The 11070-nt window shown below is 36.4% G+C and overlaps 1 protein-coding gene across 3 annotated transcripts in view; it reads right to left on the bottom strand.

Annotated features, from left to right (window-relative positions):
* Window positions 1-11070, bottom strand: part of CTNNA1 (catenin alpha 1) — a 300857-nt gene that overhangs the window by 80639 nt on the left and 209148 nt on the right. The window lies entirely within an intron of this gene.

Below are 11070 nucleotides of genomic sequence, written 5' to 3'. Positions count from 1 at the left end.
TAATAGCCATAATATATAAAGAGCTCCAGTAAAGAAAAAGACACATAAGTCATTAGAAAAATGAGCATAGGATATGAACAGGCAACTCACAGCAGAGCAAATCTAATCACCTACAAGGATATTAAAAAGTATTTCAATCCGAAAGTGGTCAGGAAAATGTAAACTAAAGTAATAATGAGCTATGACTTCATACCCATCAATCAGAAAACTTACAACAACACCTTCTATTAGAGGATGTAAAGGAAAGGGTATTTTCTTACATTGGTGGTAGACCTACAAACAGTTTAGGCTTTTTTAGAAAATAATCTGCTAACATTTCTTCAAATGAAGATATACATGTACTATGAAACCCAGCAATCTCAAAGAAACAAAATAATCGATTCTTTTATTCTTCTATTCTCAAGAATTGATTTCACAGAAATAAAGCAGCAAACGCTAGGCATTGCAACATTGTTCATGATGCTTAAAAAATTTTAACCAAAAAAAAAAAAAAAATTGACCAATGCTCACAAGAAGAGGGAAGTTGTCAGATAATTTATGATATATTCACACCATGAAATATTAGTCGGCAAGTAAAAGAATGAATTAAAGGTATACCAGGAGAAGTCAAAGGATTTCCACAAGGTACTGCTGAACAGTAAGATACCAGTTTGTAAATAATGATCTCACTTTTAGCAAGTAAATAACCATGCAATACAGAAAACAAAGCAAAACTAAACTAAAAACCTATATTGGAGGTAGGGGTGTGGAGATTGAAGTCTACTACATAAGCAAAGAAAAGTACAGAGATATTCATACCCTACTGCTAACACTGGTTCTTTGGGAGAGAAAGATATGGGATGGCGAGAAAGCTGAATGGAAGGAACAGCTCTGTGTGTGTGTGTGTGTGTGTGTGTGTGTGTGTGTGTGTGTAGGGGGGGAGAGAGAGAGAGAGAGACTGTGTATAAATATTTTAAAAGGATTATCCTTGCATTTAAACATTTTTGTATCATGTAGTCGCACTGTTAAAAATGAAGTCTAATTTCTTATGATTATAGTATTCTGAAAGGCAATACAGGCTTAAAGAAGAACTGTAAGTGAACTATAGTAGTCATCAGATTCACTGCATCTTGGAAAGGAAGTGACAACCATCTAGAAAGGGGGAAAAAGCAGGAAATGAAAGAAGAATGAAGGCAGTGGAAAAAAAGATATACAGTGAAGAAGAGTGTGGAATCATTGTCTTGGAACACAGCCCAAGACAAAGGTGAAAGAACGTACCTCTCTGACCTGAGCTGAGCATGGGAGCAGGAAATGCTGACAGGAGCTGAGGGGATTTGACTACTGGCCCACAATCTCACAGGCAAGGAATACACTGAATACACTGAGGCACTATTAAAACTATTGTAATATTACAAACCCTCACACACACACTTACACACACACACAAATGCACACACACACACCATTACTGAAAAGGTTAACGCCAGGCCCAGAAAAAGCCTCCAGAACCCTGCTCCAGCACTGGAGCACCCATGTTCAACAGAAGTACATATACTGAGTACCTTCCCTGCTGAGAAGACAGAAATCATCCATCCCCACAATGACATGATCATAGTCCACCTTTACCACCAAGAAACATAGCATTACCTCCCATGATGAACAGCTGCCATGACCAACTGGACAACCTCTGGATGATGGAAGACCAAGGGCCCCAGAAACCCTGGGGTCAGAGATCAGGCACAACAGTGACCAGCAGGACAGGAAGAGAGGCTCAATGAGATAGAAAAGCCCAATAAAGAAAACAAAGAAGGGATTATGAGCTCTCCTCTTCTGATTATCCATGACATGCTTTAGACAGAATATTCTGTGGAAACATTTTAAACCTAAACTTCCCAAGCATGTATCAATGGGAACATTACACTACAGGTTTTCCACTGCCACAAGGCAGAGTACTTTGTCTTTATTTACTGAACAGTCTTCTTTCATCCTAGAGCACAGGGTATCAATTTTTACCAACCATATAACTTTAGGTAATATTCAATATCCCCTAAAACAAATGTGCATGGCTAAAGTTAAAGGTCCAGTATTAGTAAAGAGAAACTACTATCAGTCAACCAAAAGATACTTATTAGACAGGAATGTGTTTTGTTTTGTTTTGAATTTTTTGTAGCAGTAATAGGCAAATTTTAAATCTGCAGAGGTATCATCTTTTGGACTTCAAAACCATTACTCAAAGTTAGGAAAGAACAAATGAAGGTTTTCTGGACAAAAGCCAGGGTCAGTTAAAAACCAAAGGAACTGTCAGATATGCAAAACTGAAAGAGACTACAGTGGAATGACAAAACCTTCAAAGTTATTATAGAGAATGAAGACTACTTTCAACCATCTGTGATGAGAAAAGGTAATGAATTACAAAGTGTAAAGAGAACTGACACTCTGGAATAAACATTTCAAAGAAGACAGTAAATACCTACTGACTATACAGATAATAGGCTAAAATGTGCTATTATTAACAGTAATTATTTGTTAAATAAAAGTAACCTTATGTAATAATATTACACAGAATAGTCAATAACAGAGCACATAGCCAAAAGCCACTCAATCTGACTTGGTTGAAAAAACAATTCAGATGTGAAACAAAACAAAGTGAATACATTCCAGACATGTAAGGTTTATAGACTTCACTCCAATAAGGCACTATGAGCGATGTCACAGTATAAAGAACAGGAACAGAGGCCTCTGAGTTTAAATACCCAAGAAAGAAGGAAAGCAAAGACAAAGAAATAGCTTACATAGGAGTAAGGAAAAGAATACAGAAGGTTTGGGGGGATGGGAGGGAGATGAATGTGGAATGAAATTCAGTGGCCATTAAAAGCAAAAGTATATAATACTTAAGGAGGAAAAAACAGTAGGTATCAGCGAATTATCATAGTAAAGCCTATTTTTATAATCAAGTATTACAACTCTCAATACAGACACACATACAAACCTTCACTCATGTATGTATGTGTTTGTATGTTTGTGGTGTACCAAACCACATCTACATAAAAGATTTCTGGAAGGAGATAAAAGAAACTATAAGAGAAAGTGAATGGCCAGAGAACAGGAATGAAAAGGAGTTTTATCTACACTCACTAAACACTCTTTTTTTTTTTTTTTTTTAAATCTGACAGAGAACAGAGAGAGAAACAGCCAGCGAGAGAGGGAACACAAGCAGGGGGAGTGGAAGAGGAAGAAGCAGGCTCCCAGCAGAGGAGCCCGATGCGGGGCTCGATCCCAGAACCCTGGGATCACGCCCTGAGCTGAAGGCAGATGCTTAATGACTGAGCCACCCAGGCGCCCCTCACTAAACACTCTTTTATACCCTGTCAATTTGAACCATGTACGTGCATTACCTATCTTAAGGATAAAAAAAAAAAACAAAACAAAAAACAAAAAAAACCACTTTTTATCGGGTATAAAGAAATAATGCAGCCATAAAGATACCAGCTCTACAAGAGATCTACCTTTTTCAATACAAACTTTGAGAGCCAGCAAATGAACCACTTTCCCATTACTTAGTTTTTTAGCATCATTTCTAAAGCAACTAACCATTAATCCAATGAGCAAGTTCACAAATAACGTCTGAAGGCAACTGTTCATATCTCATAAGTGAAGACTGATGATGCCAACCAGCCCACATGCCTCACTTCTGTCAGCCCAGTTTAAATATAAAGATTTTTCCTAATAAGACTTTTCTGTTCAGCTGTTTTAGAGTCCTAAAAACAAAGATTGTAACATAAAGGGAAAGGAACCTTCTGGATCTCACATACCTGGTCCAGGGTCTTTTTATACTACACAGGCAAGGCCTAAAACTATTGTTTGTGGTTAATTATTTAACCAGCTCTACAATACGTAAATTCTCCTAAACAGTGAGCTAGTGGGTTTACTAATAAGACCAGATAAAGTCTTATTCGTAACACCACTTTCCTCTAGTGCTAGAAAGATGGTTTAATAAACTACGGAGGAAATATAAACACAACTTATAGAAAATGAACAAGAAACTATATGAATAGTTATAGTATTCAAATAAAAAATCTATTTCAAATGCAATCACCAAATAAATCCAAAATGAGTGGGAAAGAATAATGAAGAGATTTCATACAGAGATGCCTATACAAAACTCAATTCAGAGAATGAACACTGATGATCAGAGCCTCGCTTCCCCATGCCAGATAACTCAGAATTAACTATAAAGAAGTATGCCAGACCCAAGCAAAATATACATTTTAATAGTACAGAGAACGTATTATGAATCTGGGAATAAGGCCACCAACTTCAGGCAAGACAGTAAGACAAACGGAGAGCAATAGAATAACCTCTGCAACACAATCAGCAGGAACACATTTGGCTAAAAATTAATGCAGTCTTTAGACATGATTACCAGAATGCACATAAAAAAGGGATACTTCTCCAAATGTATCTGACCACTGCTGAAAGAGAAGAGGGGAGAAGGCAGATAGAGGGAAGGATGGAATTAGCTCCTTCACTCAGCACAATGAGAAATGCAATTACTCCAAAAAAGAAAGAAATATGACTACTCTAAGAAATCACTTTAAAGTAGTAGAGCAAAACAGGTAAAAGTGAAAAACAGAGAACCTGAAGGCTTAAACCATTCAAAATACTAAAATTTGTTAGTAAGAAAACTGGTAATAGTAGCGGTAGTATTAACGCCCTTTCCCAACCATGCTGTGTGCATAGGTACAATCCTCATCCCCAACTGTGTTTAGGCCACAAACGCTGTGGAGGAATTGAGGTTATTCTTCATACTCACTGCAGCTGTCAAGAACGACAACATCACTCCACAGAAAACCCTTTGCATAAAAAAAAGTTGTCTTCATGCCATAACTAATATATATTAGTAAACATGTAGTTCAAACATCTCTGGAGGGAAAACAAAGCTTCAAATTAGGTACATTTCATCAAACCAGGAGGAAGATCACTAAACCTCAACTAAGAGAATTTTAAAGATAGGGAAGAGCCACATGATTTTAACTCTAATGTAGTTAACATACACTGCTATATAAGTTCCAGGTGTACAATACAGTGATTTAAATACAAAGAGTTCTGTATATTACTCCATGCTCATCAAGCCAGGTGGACTATTAAACCCCCCACCTATTTCAAGCATGCCCCAACCACCTCCCCTCTAGTAACCAACTGTTCTCTACAGTTAAGATTGTTTTTTGGTTTGTCACTTTGTTTGTTCGTTTGTTTCTTAAATTACACATGAGTGAAATCATAAGGTATTTGTTTTTCTCTTATTTTGCTTAGCACTGTAATCTCTAGATCCATTCCTGTTGTTGCAAATGGCAAAATTTCATTCTTTTATGGCTGAATAATACTCCACTGCATACCTGTTATCAATTCTTTATCCATTCATTAATCAGTGGACATAGGGGTTGTTACCATAATTTGGCTACGGTAAATAATGCTGCTATATAAACATCAGGATGCCTGTATCCCTTGGAGTTAGTATTTTTGTACTCTTTGGGTAAATACCCAGTAGTGTTTGCTGGATCCTAGGATAGTTCTATTTTTAATTTTTTGAGGAACCTCCATCCACCCTGTTTTCCAAAGTGGCTGCACCAGTTTACATCCCCACCAACAGTGCATGAGAGTTCCTTTTTATACACATCCTCACTAACACCTGTTGTTTCTTGTCTTGTTGGTTTTAGACATTCTGACAGGTGTGGGGTGGTATCTCATTGTGGTTTTGATTTGCATTCCCCTAATGACTAGTGATGCTGAGCACTTTCTCCGGTGTATGTTGGTCACCTGTGTGTCTTCATTGGAGAAATGTTCACTCGTGTCTTCTGCCCATTTTTTAACTGGATTAATCATTTTGTGGGTGTTGAGTTGTGTGAGTTCTTTATGTATTTTGAATACTAACACTTTATCAGATAATGTCATTTGCAAATACCTTCTCCCATTCAGAAGGTTGTCACTCAGTTTTGTTGGTTGCTTTCTTTGCTCTGCAGAAGCTTTTTATTTTGAGGTAGTCCTAATAGCTTATTTTTGCTTTTGTTTCCCTTGCCTCAGCAGACGTATCTAGAAAGATGTTGCTACTAAGTCAGAGAAATTAATGCCTGTCCTCTCTTCTGGGATTTTGATGGTTTCAGGTCTCACACTTAGGCCCTTAATCCATTTAGAGTTTACTTTTGTGTATGATGTAAGAAAGTGGTCCAGTTTCATTCTTTTGCATGTTGCTGTCCAGTTTTCCCAGCACCATTTGTTGAAGAGACTTTTTCCCATTGCATATTCTTGCCTCCTTTGTCAAAGATTAATTGGTCACATAATTATGGGTTTACTTCTAGGGCTTTCTATTCAGTTCCACTGATCTATGTTGTCTATTTTTGTGCCTGTACCATACTGTTTTGATTACTTTAGCTTTGTAAGGTTACCTGAAGTCTGGAACTGTGATGCCTCCAGCTTCACTTTTCTTTTTCAAGGCTTCTTTGACTACATGGGGTCTTTTGTGGTTCCATACAAATTTATGATTGTTCTAGTCTGTGAAAAATGCTATTGGTATCTACACATTAAATCCAGATTACTTTGCGTAATATAGGCACTTTTAACAATATTTGTTCTTCCAACCCATTAACATGGGATGTCTTTCCATTTGGGGGGGGGTCCTCTTCAATTTCTTTCATCAATGTTTTATAGCATAATAAAGGTCTTGGACCTCTTTGATTAAGTTTATTCCTGGGTATTTTATATTATTTTTGGTTCAACTGTAAACAGGATTGTTTCCATAATTTCTCTTTCTGCAGCTTCATTACTATTATTATACAGAAATGCAATGGATTTCTGCACATTGATTTTGTATCCTGAGACTTTACTGAATTCATTTATCAGTTCTAGTAGTTTTTTGGTGTAGTCTTTAGGGTTTTCTACATATAGTATCATGTTATCTGCAAAGAGTGAAAATTTCACTTCTTTCTTCCCAATTTGGGTGCTTTATATTTCTTTTCGCTATCTGATTGCTATGGTGAGGACTTCCAGTACTATATTGAATAGAAGTGGTGAGAGGGGACATCCCTGTCTTTTTCCTAACCTTGGGGGGAAAGCTCTCCCCCTAAGTTTTTCACCAAGTATGATGTTGGCTGTGGGTTTTTCATATAAAGCCTTTATTAGGTTATGTTCCCTCTAGACCTACTTTGTAGAGAGTTTTTATTATGAATCAATGTTGTACTTTGTTGAATGCTTTTCCTGTATCTATTGAAATGATCATATGGTTTTCATCCCTTCTCTTATTGATGTGACGTATCATGTTGTTTTGCAAATATTGAACCACCCCGTGCATCCTGGAATAAATTCCACTGGATCGTGATGTATAGTTTTTTAAATGTATTGTTGGATTCAGTTTGAGAGTATTTTGTTGAGGATTTTTCCATCCATATTCATGACAATATTAGCTGGTAGTTTTCTTTTCTTGTGTCTTTACCTGGTTTTGGTATCAGGGTGATACTAGTCTCGTAAGAATGAGTTGGAAGTTTTCCTTTCTCTTACTCTTTTTTTTGGGAAAAGTTTAAGAATGGTTATCAACTCTTCTTTAAATGTTTGGAAGAATTCAACTGTGAAGCCGTCTGGTCCTGGACTTTTGTCTGTTGGGAGCTTTTGTATTACTAATTCAACTTCATTGCTGGTAATCAATGTCTGTTCAAATTTTCTATTTCTTCCTGCTTCAGATTTGGTAGGTTCTCTATTTCTAGGAATTTATCCATTTCTTCTGGTTGTCCAATTTGGTGGCATATCATTTTTCATAATATTGTCTCATAATCCTTTGTATTTCTGTGATGTCAATTGTTACTTCTCCTTTTTCTTTTGTGATTTTGTTTATTTGAGTCTTTTTTTGTTTTGCCCCCCCTTTTTTTGAGTCTGGCTATAGACTTAACAATTCTGTTGACCTTTTGAAAGAAACAGCTTTTTCTTTCATGGATCTATTCTACTGGTTTCTTTTGTTTCTTTATCATTTATTTCTGCTGCCAATAATAATCTTTATTACTTCCTTCCTCCCACTGGTTTTGGGTTTCTTCTTTTTCTGTTCCTTTAGGTGTAACTGGGATTTTTCTTGCTGCTTAAGGTATGCCTTTATTGCTATAAACGTCCCTCTTAGAACTGTTTTTGCTATAGCCCAAAGACTTTGTACCACCGTTTTCATTTTCATTTATCTCTGTATAATTTTTTATTTCTTCTTTGATTTCTTGGTTGACCCATTCACTGTTTAGCAGCATGTTATTTCATCTATATATATTTGTGTTTTCTTTCCAGATTTTTTCTGGTGGTTGATTTCCAGTTTCATAACGTCGTGGTCAGAAAAGATACATGATATGACTTTGATCTTTCTGAATCTGTTGAGACTTGTTTTGTGACTTCTTAATATATGATCTTTTATGAAGAGTGTTGCGTGTGCACTCGAAAATATGTGTATTTTGCTGTTTTAGGATGGAATGTTCTGAATTTATCTGTTAAATCCATCTGGTCTAGTGTATCATTTAAAGTCACTGTTTCCTGGTTGATTTTCTGTTTGGATGATCTGTCCAATGATGTAAGTGGGGTGTTAAAGATCCCTAGTATTATTGTATTACTATCAATTAGTTCCATTATGTTTGTTATTAACTGTTTTATGTATCTGAGTGTTTCCAAAGTTGGGGGCATAAATATTTAAATTGCTGTGTCTTCTTGTTGGACTGTCCCCTTAATTATTATTCCGTGTCCTTGTCTCTTGTTCCAGTCCTTGTTTTAAAGTCTATTTTGACCAGCAGAAGTACTGCTACCCTGGCTTTCTTTTGACATTCATTTGCATGATAAGTATTTCTCCATCCCATCACTTTCAGTCTGCATGTGTCTTAAGGTCTGAAATGAGTCTCTTACAGGCAGCATATAAATGTGTCTTATTTTTTGTTTGTTCATCCATTCCCATCACCCCATGTCTTTTGATTATGTCTTTTGATTGGAGTGTTTAGTCCATTTACATTCCAAGTAATTATTGATAAGTATGTATTTACTGCCATTTTGTTACTTGTTTTGTGATTGTTTTTATAGTCTTTTCTGATCCTTTCTTCTCTTTCTTTCATAGTGTGCTGGCTTTCTTCAGTGATATACTTGAATTCCCTTCTCTTTAATTTCTGAGTACCTTAGGTTTGTAGTTACCTTAGGTTTGTATATAACTTCTTCCACATATAGCAGTCTGTACTAAGTTGATGGTCACTTAAGCTTGAATTCACTCTTTACTCTTCTCTTACCCACGTATATGGTGTCATATTTTACATCCTTTTGAGTCCTGTGACTAATTTTTACAGATATGCTTATGTTTACTACTTTTATGCTTCCTACTTTTCTTACTCTCACTTATGGTCTTTTCTTCCCAAAGACTCCCTTTTAAATTTCCTGTAGAGCTGGTTTAACGGTCATGAAGAGGAGCCACTAGATTTATCTCCAGATACTAGCCTATATAATCTTCGTCATTTTTCAGCTTCTCTCTTTAACTCCTCAGTCCCAGATAAAGAAACACCAAATTCATAATATTGGTATAGCTCCAAACAGCAGCAACGGAACTGGGAAGTAACCAAATATTTCCTTTCTGTAATTCACTGAACTTTTACTTGGGGCAGCAAAGATACGTTCTATCTCCCAGGACATCAATTTAGAGAGAGTTTACCACCCCCCAAATAGGCTTCACAAACACCTGCCCCAATGACCCTAACCATGACCATCTCCATCAAAACACATCTTTCTCACTTCCTGCCCCAGTGTCTGAATTTCCACCATCAGGTTGTCTTTGAGAATTTACAAGGAAAGGGAAAGGATAGGAAGGAAAGAAGGAGAGGAGAGAATGCAAATACCTTCAAATAAAGCAATAGTAAAAAGTGGGGATGGGGGTACAATTTGACTTTTCAACTAACATTTTAACTAATAAATTATGACAGCTAAGAAGGGAATGTTTTAAGATTTTTCCCTAGTTGCAGAAAATGCTTAAGAAGAATTAAATTCTCTCCATATTAACTTGTTTTTGTTGCCTGTACAGTTTCGTCTGGTAGCAAGCACCAGTAGATAAAAGGAATGAACCATAGAGCAAATTAACATTAATGGAAAAAACCTGGAGAAAGTTCATTACAGGTAACACGACCTCTTGTTAGTAGCTATAATTCTGTATTACATACACAGAGTGAAGTGAGTTCTTTCTGATTGCAAAATTGTTGCTGGCTTCTATGAGAAAACTGAACAAACTTCTGTGATAAAGCCTCAGGATCACTGAAAGCTATAAGGAGACTGCTAACTTTGGCCTATACTTCATCACAGGAAAGGCCAGCTGCTGGGGTTCACCAAAGCTTAGTTCTGTTGGGCAGCAACAACCATACAGGATAAGCTATACTGGTTTGATAGGTATACCACAGAAGTCAGGAAAAGCTTGCATGACATGAACCGAAAATACATGCTGTTCAGCTACAAGCACTATCCCGAAAAGCAGTAGGAGCAAAAATCTATTATAGGTAAACAAAGTAATTAATGTTGGTTAAAACAGTCCACTTCAATTACAACCTCTGCTACAACTTTTTTGCAATTCCTTCAAGGTCAAGCAGACCTACACTATAGCTATAAGATACTACCATATATTATGAGCAACATTATTTCAACCAAAATCCCTCCCCATATCTATTATATTCCTCTGACCACCAAAAGAATCTAAGAAGATTATGTCATTAATAAAAAACGTGATTCATTTTCATAGTTCTTAGAGTTCTATAATCTAAAGACTAACAATATGCATATTGCACAGATCTACCACTTTTCACAGAGAAAAAATAAAAATGAAGAATAGTGAACTGAAGTGATACATGTTCAATCTGGTATCTGAGTTTCTGAACTACTTTTGATTCAAAAACCCTTAAATGAAATAGCCACACAAAACTGCAGGTTATTAGTCTGTTCAATACAGAGCCAGGAGATTTAAAAAGGCCAACTTTGCGCACAGTGTAGGCTTTTAATGTAACCAGTGTCATTCTGATGGCAATAACAGACATGGACCCCATTTTAAAGTGGGGAAAA

The sequence above is a fragment of the Ursus arctos genome, unplaced genomic scaffold, assembly GCF_023065955.2.
Source record: "Ursus arctos isolate Adak ecotype North America unplaced genomic scaffold, UrsArc2.0 scaffold_5, whole genome shotgun sequence".
Classification (NCBI taxonomy): Eukaryota; Metazoa; Chordata; class Mammalia; order Carnivora; family Ursidae; genus Ursus; species Ursus arctos.
Note: the sequence above shows the minus strand (reverse complement) of the source record. Positions and strands in the feature narration are given on the sequence as shown.